We start from the raw sequence: 10,162 nt of genomic DNA on the forward strand, positions 1-10,162 counted from the left end.
AAAAAATATCCTCGGTTGAGGATTAACAAAATAAAAATAAATACTATGGCACCCTAACTGGTTTGGCTCAGTGCTGGGGGCCAGCCCCAGCGGGTCCAGGGGTTCCCAAAGGTGTGGATGGAGTCGGCGAAGAATGTTTTACACGGAGACAGCGTTCAGAACTCTCTAGCTTTCCTTAGTCTCTGTGGATCTTCCTGTGCCTGGCTGAGGCCACAGAGAAAAGATCCAAAGGCAAGCTGAGCCTTTATTTTATAGTGAGAGGTAAACAAGGTAGTGGTTTCCAAAGTTACACTGTTCTTGTGAGTTTCACTTGTTTACACTGTTCTTGTGAGTTTCACTTATTTACACCATGGTTATACTTCCGGCACTTCCTCAACCCATTAGCTTCCCAGATAAGATCTAGGGAGCCTCATAAGGTCAAGCCTAATTATGCTAAGAGGACTGTGCCCTCTAAGCTGGGAATTGTTTGTGACTTTGCCCACAGGTCAGTCCGAGGCTTAACCCTATATCAGCTCCCTACAGCTCAGTGGATAGAGCGTCAGCCTGTGGACTCAAGGGTCCCAGGTTCGATTCCCGTCAAGGGCATGTACCTTAGTTGTGGGCACATCCCCAGTAGGGGGTGTGCAGGGGGCAGCTGATCAAAGTTTCTCTCTCATCGATGTTTTTAAATCTCTATCCCTCTCCCTTCCTCTCTGTAAAAAATCAATAAAATATATTTTTTAAAAAAATAAATACTATGGTATGTAATGAAAAATTAAAAACACATCCTTAGGCTGTAATCATATTTTAATGTTTTCAAAAGATTTTATATCATTTTATTTTATGATTTACATATTGAAGTTAAGCAGAAAAGATATCATCATCATGGTTCCCAATTTACATCCGAGAAAAATCAACTTCAGAAAGCCCAAGCCATAAGGTTACGATAGTTAGCATGGGGTGGTACTGAAAACCTGGTCTTCCAATTCATTGTCTTGCCCTTTCCCCATTATATCAAACTATCCCTCAGGCTCAGTCAAGAAACCACATAATTCCAGTCCATAATATCTTCCTTGGATCTTCTATAGTGTGTAAGCTTGTATTATTTACTTGTGATATATCATATACCACTCTGGGTTGTAATGCTTTTTAAAAAATATAGTTTTATTGATTTCAGAGAGAAAGGGAGAGGGAGAGATAGAAACATCAATGTGAAAGAGAATCATTGATCAGCTGCCTCCTGCATGCCCCTTACTGGGAATCGATCCCACAACCGGGCATGTGCCCTTGACTGGAATCGAACCTGGGACTCTTCAATCCGGCTGATGTTTTATGCACTGAGCCAGACCGGCTAGGGCTGTAATGCTTTTTTATGTGTACATATTTTTTTCTCACTAGATGGTAAACTACTTGAGGACAAGACCAAGTGTTTTATTTCTTTCATTCTCCTATAATACCTATCATGCTACATTGAGCATGACAGATGGAGAGAGGCAGGGAGGGAAAGAAAATATGAAAAACTAGTGGCCCAGTGCATGAAATTCATGCACATTAAAAGGGAATTAGAGGAAGTATTTTAATATTGCTATTTGTCCTTTCTCTATAATAGAAGTGTCAGAGATGAAAGAAAATTAGTAACATGTATATGAAAAATCTCCCTCCTTTCAGAGTCTGGGATGTGCCGTGGGACCCACAGTCAAGTTCCCGCCTACTCACGCACACCTAGAAATCACGTGAGACTCAGACCCAGCTGGTCCCACCCCCTTCAAGCCCTGCAGGGTGGGGAGTGCAGCCTCAGGTTCCCCATCAAGCCCTGTTGGGCAGGGGGCGCAGCTTCAGGTCCCCCAGTGCAGTCTCAGGCCCCCTGGCCCTGGTGCTGGGGCGGGGGTTGCAGCCTCAGGTCCCCTGGCCCTGGTACAAGGGCGTGAGGACCATTTGCATATTAGCTCTTTATTATATAGGATTGGTTTCTGCACAAATTAGTTATGTACAAATTTGACCCCACAGAAAATAGCAACTATCTATTAAAAGTGTTATTTGCCCATAGAAAGCACAGTTTTGTATGAAGATGGAAACCATGTGAATTTTTGGAATATACATATGAAAGTAATAAGCATGGTTCATTGATACTTGCACATTAGTAAAGCTGAAGGTAGCACCAATAAATAGCAGCAGCAGTCAGAGACCAAGGTAATTCCCCGCTGAACAAATGAGTTAGGTACATAAGATGCATAGCTATCACTGGGAGAAAAAACATTCCTAAAAGAAACCAGTAATGCTTTTGTAATTACAATGGATAAATAATTCAGCTATAATTGAAGCAATCACCTAATAGGTTTAACAAGAGGAATATATGTAATTCTGAACTCCTAAGTAAAATATATTTCTAGAAATAAGATTATACTGAAAACACCATATTTAAAGACAATTTACACATCAGCAATTAAGTAGTACTGTGATAGGCATTGAATAAGCACAAAAAAGTAAGACATTGTTCCTGTGGGAACAAACAATAAACATGCAAAAAATTACGAAAGTATAATAATTTATTGCAGCAATAGAGGGAAAAAATTTATAATCTGAATATTTCCTACCTTATCTTTCCTGTAAATTTTACTAAAATGTATGATTTTCCCCCCTTCACTTAAGGTCTGTTATCACTTCATTGGAGTTTGCCTTTTAAATCAGTATACAAAATAGGGGGGGGGGCAGAAAAGAAATAAAATCCGTATACAAAAGGATGGAAGGGAGAGAAAAATTAGAAAGAGCCATCAGATGTTAATAGTTCCCAGATATTCAAATTAGTTTGAGTGATTTCTCAATTAGAACAAGTCTGCATGCAGCCTTAATTATTAAGAGCATGTCAGTTATTTTTAGACATTGCTGTAGCAGCATTATGCAAAATAAATATAGCTCTCTATTTTAAAGCTGATTCTATGAGTCAGCAGGAGGTAGGACAAGCAAAAAGGGTAGCTATAATTTTATGCAAATTTATAAAACCCAAATTCATGTTGCTGGATATTCCTGAAAGCTAACTTAAAGAATGGAGAAATCCAGAATTATATTGATGGAATAATGCTATTAATAAACAGTATAACCTACAGCGTTTGCCCTCATGTTACTGTAAAACACCCGATCAATACAAATAATAAACTATATTTTATTGCTCAATTGCATGCCAAACATTTTAGTACATTATCTTTAATCCTTTACACATCCTATGAGGATAAATTATTTCTGTTGTAGAGATATGAAAACTGATATTCAGAGAGATGTAGAGGAAGAAATAACTTTGTTGCACCTTGTTAAAAATGTTTACCTATGAATCCAGTTTGCAGCCTTGAAATTATATTTAACTCTATGTAAGCATAGCATAGAGAAACCAGCCATGAAGTTGCAGTTTTGTTTTTCTAACACTTGCTCACATTATATCATTACTTTTCTATTCCCATAAAGACTCTTTCTTGACTTTAATGAGTGGATTGTTTAAATAACATCTTAAGTTCCTTTATTCACTCATTCATTCAAACACTTAGGCTTGGGTTTTTAACAATTACACTCACATATGCATGGGTGTGCTTGCATAAAAAGTGAGCAAGGTAATACACACAAAATTAGGTTTAATGGTGATTATACCTGAGTATTTCAGGAGTGATAGATGGTACTCGTCTTTTATTTTATATAGATCTGTATTATTTTTTTTTCTAAAATCAATAATATTCATCTTTTGTCATGAATTTTAAAAACTCAGTTCCTAGTAGAAGCCAGCACCATAATAGATACTGTAATACTGTTCTAAAAATACAGGAATGACTAAGGTCTGATCCATCTGCTTGAACCTGCCTAGGAGAGTAGAGGGTGGCTTCATAGAGTAGGTAACATCTGAACTGGCTTGTCGTTTTTCTCAAATGGGGAAGGGTGGAGGTGCTTTTCAGAAAAAGGAAACAATATGTGCAAGTCATAGATATATATAAGAACAAGGTGTACATATACATATATGTACATATTCATGTGAAAAGGAGTGATACAAGACAAATCCAAACAGGTTGGGTGGCATTAGGTTGTGAAAGGCCTTGTATAACATGCCAAGGAGTTAGCCAAGACCAGTAACTTTTTAGGCAGGCTAAACTTGTTTTCAGAAAAATCTTTGGTAGGAGCACAAAGAGTGGGGGCGGAGGAGACTGTTAAGAAGCTGAATTAGGAGGCTACTGCTATAATACAGGGAAGAGAGGCTGAAAATCTGAACTAAGATACTGGTTCACACTCCAAAAGCCTTTCTAATTTTAATCAGCAGAATTTCATTGACCAGTTCAGCATATGGAAGCCAAGAATGACTCTGAGGATTTCTAGCATGACAGGTTATTTCAATACAAATTCTCTGCTGAACAAATATCCCTAAACAAATGCTGTCCTCTCATCACTTTGCTGGTTAAAAATTTACTCTGAGAAAGTAGAGGCTATCAAATCAAGATTTCACACCCAGTAGATCTGCCTTTCCCACCTAATCTTTTCTTTCATTAATTGCACACAGACCTACCAAGGCTATTTTTACTTTTCTTCTACTTTATTATCTTTGTGTGGTTTCTCTCATTTTAATTAATGTCTTCCCACTTCAGATCCTTTTTTTCCAAGGCCTAGATCATTCATTTATTTATTCAATAAATACTTGAGTTCTTATGTGCCAAAGACTGTGCTAGGTCCTAGGGAGTCAAAAACGGGAAATGCAAAGGATCTCACAATTAACGAAACTGACAATACAGCATGGAAAGGGCAATTACACACACGGAGGGTAGAGTGACATCGGTGCTATGAGAGAATAAGCTACCCCTCGTTCATGCTCCGCTCCCAACAACCTGGCATCCATCCTCAGACACAAATGCCTCTGTGAGAGCCATGGACTCTAGCACCAGCTGCCAAGGACCCAGGAGTCTTGCCCACCCACACATCTGGTAAGAGGCATACAGGTTTTGGTCCTGCAGTGGCCCGTAAACCAGCTCCAGTCCCTCTTGTCCAAAGTCCAGGAACCCCTGCAAAACACTCACTGTCTTAGACAATCATTTACAGATGAAAGAGCCGTTGTGGAAGTCCATGTTTCCAGCAGAGAACTCCAGGACAATGCTGAAGCAAACTTAAGTTTAGACACACTGGAGAAGTGAGATGAACAGTTTGACTTTACCCATATCACCCATCTGCCAAAATGGCACAGCTTAAGGCCGAGAGGTCTTCTGAGGCTGTGATTTCTCCAATGAGGAAAAGTGAGAGCGTGGGAGTGAGCACCCAGCTTCCCCAGCTGTGTGGAACACTGCAAAAGGGGCTCATTTCTCTCTCAGCCCATCCAGAATGTCAGGAAACGGTTCTAAGAGGGAATCTTATAGTGATACATGCATATATTAAGACAACAGAAAGACTTCAAATAAACAACCTCTCTCAGGGAACTACAAAAAGAGGAACAAACTAAGTCCAATCAAGATACACTGTCAACACTCAATGAGGATCAAGAGAAGGCATACTAGCTTAAGAATTCTGCCACAAGAGGGAGCAAGAAGCATGGAGCAGGTGTGCCCAGAAGGTGGGAGAAAGCCTCAGAATGCCTAGCAGAGCTGATGGAAGTTTCCTCTCTCCTGAAGGCAACTAGTCAAGACTAGAGGAGGTGCTACTTTAAATCAAGGAAACATGATGCCATCAAGGATCACATCCTTCCAGGAACCCATCTCCAAACATAGAGATCTGAAATTTACCTGATTTCAAAATAGCTGTTTTAAGAGAACTCAGTGTGCTACAAGACAATTCAATAGAGAAGCAGCGATAAGACTGTCAAACCTCAGAGGGAAAGTCGGGGAGGGTTGGGGTAAGGGGAAGAGATCAACCAAAGGACTTGTATGCACGCATATAAGGCCAACCAATGGACACAGACAACAGGGGGGCGAGGGCATGAGTGAGGGAGGGGGTCATGGGGGGAAGTGAGGTCACATATATAATACCTTAATCAATAAAGAAATTAAAGATTGAAAAAAAAGACAACTTGATAAAACCAAAAAAACAATACATTTTCAAAACAAACAGCTTAATATAGAAATACAAATATTAAAAAAGACAAACGAATTCGGAGCTAAAGAACTCAACAAATAAAATACAAAATGCAATAGAGAACATCAAGACAATGGAACAAGCAGAAAAAAGAATCTGTGAGTTAGAAGACAAGAACTTTGATATTACCCAATCAGAAGAGAATAAAAAAAGAGAATAAAAAAAGGAATGAAGAAAGCCTATGTGATCTACAGGATAACACAAAAGAAACCATATTAAATTATTAAGTTCTCTCCCCCTGCCTCCCACTCTCTCAAAAATAAATGGGAAAAAAAATATCCTCAGGTGAGGATTAAAAATAAATACTCTAAATATAAATGGATTACATCCAATTACGAGTAAAAGACATAGAGTGGCTCAGCCAGTGTGGCTCAAAGCATTGACCTATGCACCAAGAGATTGCTGGTTTGATTTTGGGTCAGGGCACATGCCCAGGTTGCAGACTCGATCACCAATAGGGGTTGTGCAGGAGGCAGCCAATTGATGATTCTCTCATAATTGATGTTTCCATCTCTCTCTCTCTCTCCCTTCCTTTCTGAAATCAATAAACATTTTAAAAATAAAATACATAGAATGGTTAGATGAATTTTTTTTTTAAAAGACCCTACTATATGCTGCCTAAAGAGACTCACTTCAGCCATAAGGGTATACATAGGCTCAAAGTGAAGGGATCAAAAAAGATATTCTGTGCAAGTAGAAACCAAAAGAAAGCAGGGTAGCTAGTTATATCAGAGAGAAACTTTAAGCCAAAAACTGTAACAAGCGACAAGGTCATTGTATAATGATAAAGGGGTAAATTCATCAAGAATATATAACAATCTGAAATATATATGCTCCCAACACTGGAGTATATAAATATATTAAGCAAACACTAACAGATCTGAAGGGAGAAATGGACAATACAAAGATGGTAGAGGAATTCAAAACACCACTTTCAACATAATAAATAGATCTTCCAGACAGAACATCGTCCAGAATAGATCACATGATAGGTCACAAGATAAATCTTAGCAGATTTCAGAAGACTGAAATTTTACCCAGGATCTTAGACCACAATAGTATGAAACTAGAAATCAATAACAGGAAGAAAGCTAGAAAATTCACAAAGATTTATAAATAAACAACACACTCCTGAAAAACCAAGGGTCAAAAGAAAACAAACGTGAAATTTTAAAATATCTGAAGTTAACAAAAATGGAAACAGTTCTAAGAGGGGATTTTATAGTGATAAATGTGTATATTTACACAACAGAAAGACTTCAAATAAACAACCCATCTTTACACCTCAAGAAACTACAAAAAGAGGAACTAAGTCCAAAGTTAGCAGAAGGAAGGAAGTAACAAAGACTAGACGTAAATGAAATACAGACCAGAAAATAATTTTTTTTTTAAATCAATGAAACTAAAAGCTGGTTGTTAAAAAGATATTAAAAAATGACAAACTGGCTTGGCCAGTGTGGCTCAGTGGTTGAGTGTTGAGCTATGAACCAGGAGGTCATGGTGTGATGCCTGGTTGGGGCACATGCCCAGATGTGGGCTCGATCCCGTGTGGGACGTGCAGGAGGAGCTGATCAATGATTCTCGCTCATCATTGATGTTTCCATCTCCCTCTCCCTCCATCTTTGAAATCAATAAAAAATATACATATATTTTTTAAAGAAGCATTCATGACCATGTGTGGCTAAGGGAAATAATCAAGACACAAAGTATCCTGAGAATGTTAAACTGCCCAGAAGCAGCCTCTTTGAGCCTCTAAGTATGTCTGGATGATCAGGTTCAATGGAAGGAAATGCCCATAATTATTATTGTACATGATATTGAGTTAATTCAGCTTTCATTTGGTGGGCACCACAATCCAAATATTTGCATTGTGGGTCATACCACTTCTCTCATGAACATAGATGCAAAAATCCTCAACGAAGTATTAGCAAATGCAATCCTAAAATACATTTGGAATAGTCGACACAATATCGTAAAAGAACAAAGTTGGAACACCCACCCCTTCCGATTTCAAAAGTCACTACAAAGCTACAATAATCAATGCCAGCTTGGTACTGGCATAAGGTGAAGAAATCAATAGAACTGAGAGTCCAGAGATAAACCTCTATGGTTAGCTGATTTTGAAGGGGGTACCAAGACCTTTGAGGGGGAAAGATTTGTCTTTCCAACAAATGGCACAGACCTGACCTTTAGAAGGCTTTGCTTCCCAGATTGGCCCTCAGCTGGCATCTAGGAACTTGGCTTTTGCTGCTTTCCCTATGTGGCATTGTGTCTGCTGTGCTGACTATAGACGTTTTAAATAATGTGACTTATGAGGAACACTTACTTTTCTTCTGAAAGATTAGAATTTTGAAGGGCAGAGTATCTACATGATTTAGTCCCTCCTTGTCCCGAACCGCCCCCCCTCCCTCCCCCCCCCCCCAAAAAAAAAACCACCAAACAACAAAACCTGGACTTAGCATCTCAAACAGACTTTCCTGGACAGAAACACTGTGCTGTGTTATTGCATTTCAGAGTCCCTCTCTGTGCCTCTTCGGAGAGAACATAGGAAGCCTGCACATGGATTCCTCCAGACTCTGCCTATCTCCGTTCCCGTTACTGACCCATCCAGCTGCGTGTCTTTGCTGTGTCACTACAATAAATAAAACTGTGAGTGCGACCATATGCTTAGTCTTGCGAATTCTTCTACGGACATAATGAATGCATGGGTGGTTGTGGGACGGCAAAAACAAGTGTATCTGAAGTGATAACACAAGTGGTGTTATCTGTTCCTCACTTTACATATAAAATATTTCATACAAACTCACAATGATCTTTTGCACTAGAGGGCTTACACAATCACGTACCTATGGGGAAAGCATAGCTCGGACCTTGTGCCAATAAAAACAACTTCCTCCCGAGGTAAGAAAGGCACGTCCCTCCCTCTAGAACAGTAGAACCTAAGGGAGTGTTAAAATAAATTTTTAAAGAAATGTATCTTATTATACAAAAATACCCCCAAATGCTAGTAATTTTGGGTGAATATTCCCTCTTTTTATTAGTTCAGTTCATTTATACCTTAAAACCACATTCCTAACATAACAGGACAATGGGAGCAGAAATTTCCATGTGACATAAAACCACCACGACTAATACATTACAATTGATTTCTACAACCAAAAATATCAGCTGCCCACTCATGTCCAGTTACCACCACTCCCAAAAAAACTCCTGGTGAAAGTACATCAATTACAGTTTAAGGGAAGTTTGTAGCTATCACTCCATATAAAAAAAAAGTAGAAATGACAATGCATAGGATTTTTCACAAGTGAAATGAATCTCTACCTGCTGCCTTATGTTTGTATCATACAACTGTCATAACAGTAAAAGAGAAGCCCTATAAAAAACGAGAACTTTCACAAATAATCTGCATTACATTTTAGGGCTTTTAAATTGCAATTAAACTTCTGCTTTAAAGAAAATATTTTTGAAAGTTCTAGTTTACAGTTAATAGTTATAGAACTGAACTCTAAACATTCAGATGTTATTGTTTTAATAATCACTTGAAAGTTGTAAATAAACTTTTTTTTTTAAAAAAAAGCAGTGCTCTGTTATATCTTAACAGACCAAGGTCAACAGTTTGAGTCCACTGAAGCCCTGTTTATATGGTCACGGCTAAAGCATTAATCACATTTTCCGTGGTTGGTCCTAATAAGAATAAGTAATAGGACTGACGATTCTACTGCAGAACTCAAATTTTAAATCATTCACTGGACTGGATTTTGAGTCTATTTCAAGTTGAATACTAATAAATAAACATTATATAAATAGCTTGAAGACCAGGAATTTCTTTTAATCTTAGAGAAAAGAATTTGCCCATTTCCTTTTTCTTTTCTAATCCTCGCCCGAGGATATTTTTCCATTGATTTTTGAGAGCATGGAAGGGATGGGGAGAGACAGAGAGAAACATCGATGTGAGAGAGTCGCATTGATTGTTTGCCTCCTGCATGCACCCCAACTGGGGATTTAGCCTGGGAGCGGGGATCGAGCCTGGGAGCGAGGTATGTGCCCTAATGTTTCCATTTTAAAATGGTGTCAGATAGGTACTAGATTTACT

Source organism: Myotis nattereri (assembly GCF_964212035.1).
Source record: "Myotis nattereri genome assembly, chromosome: 13".
Taxonomy (NCBI): Eukaryota; Metazoa; Chordata; class Mammalia; order Chiroptera; family Vespertilionidae; genus Myotis; species Myotis nattereri.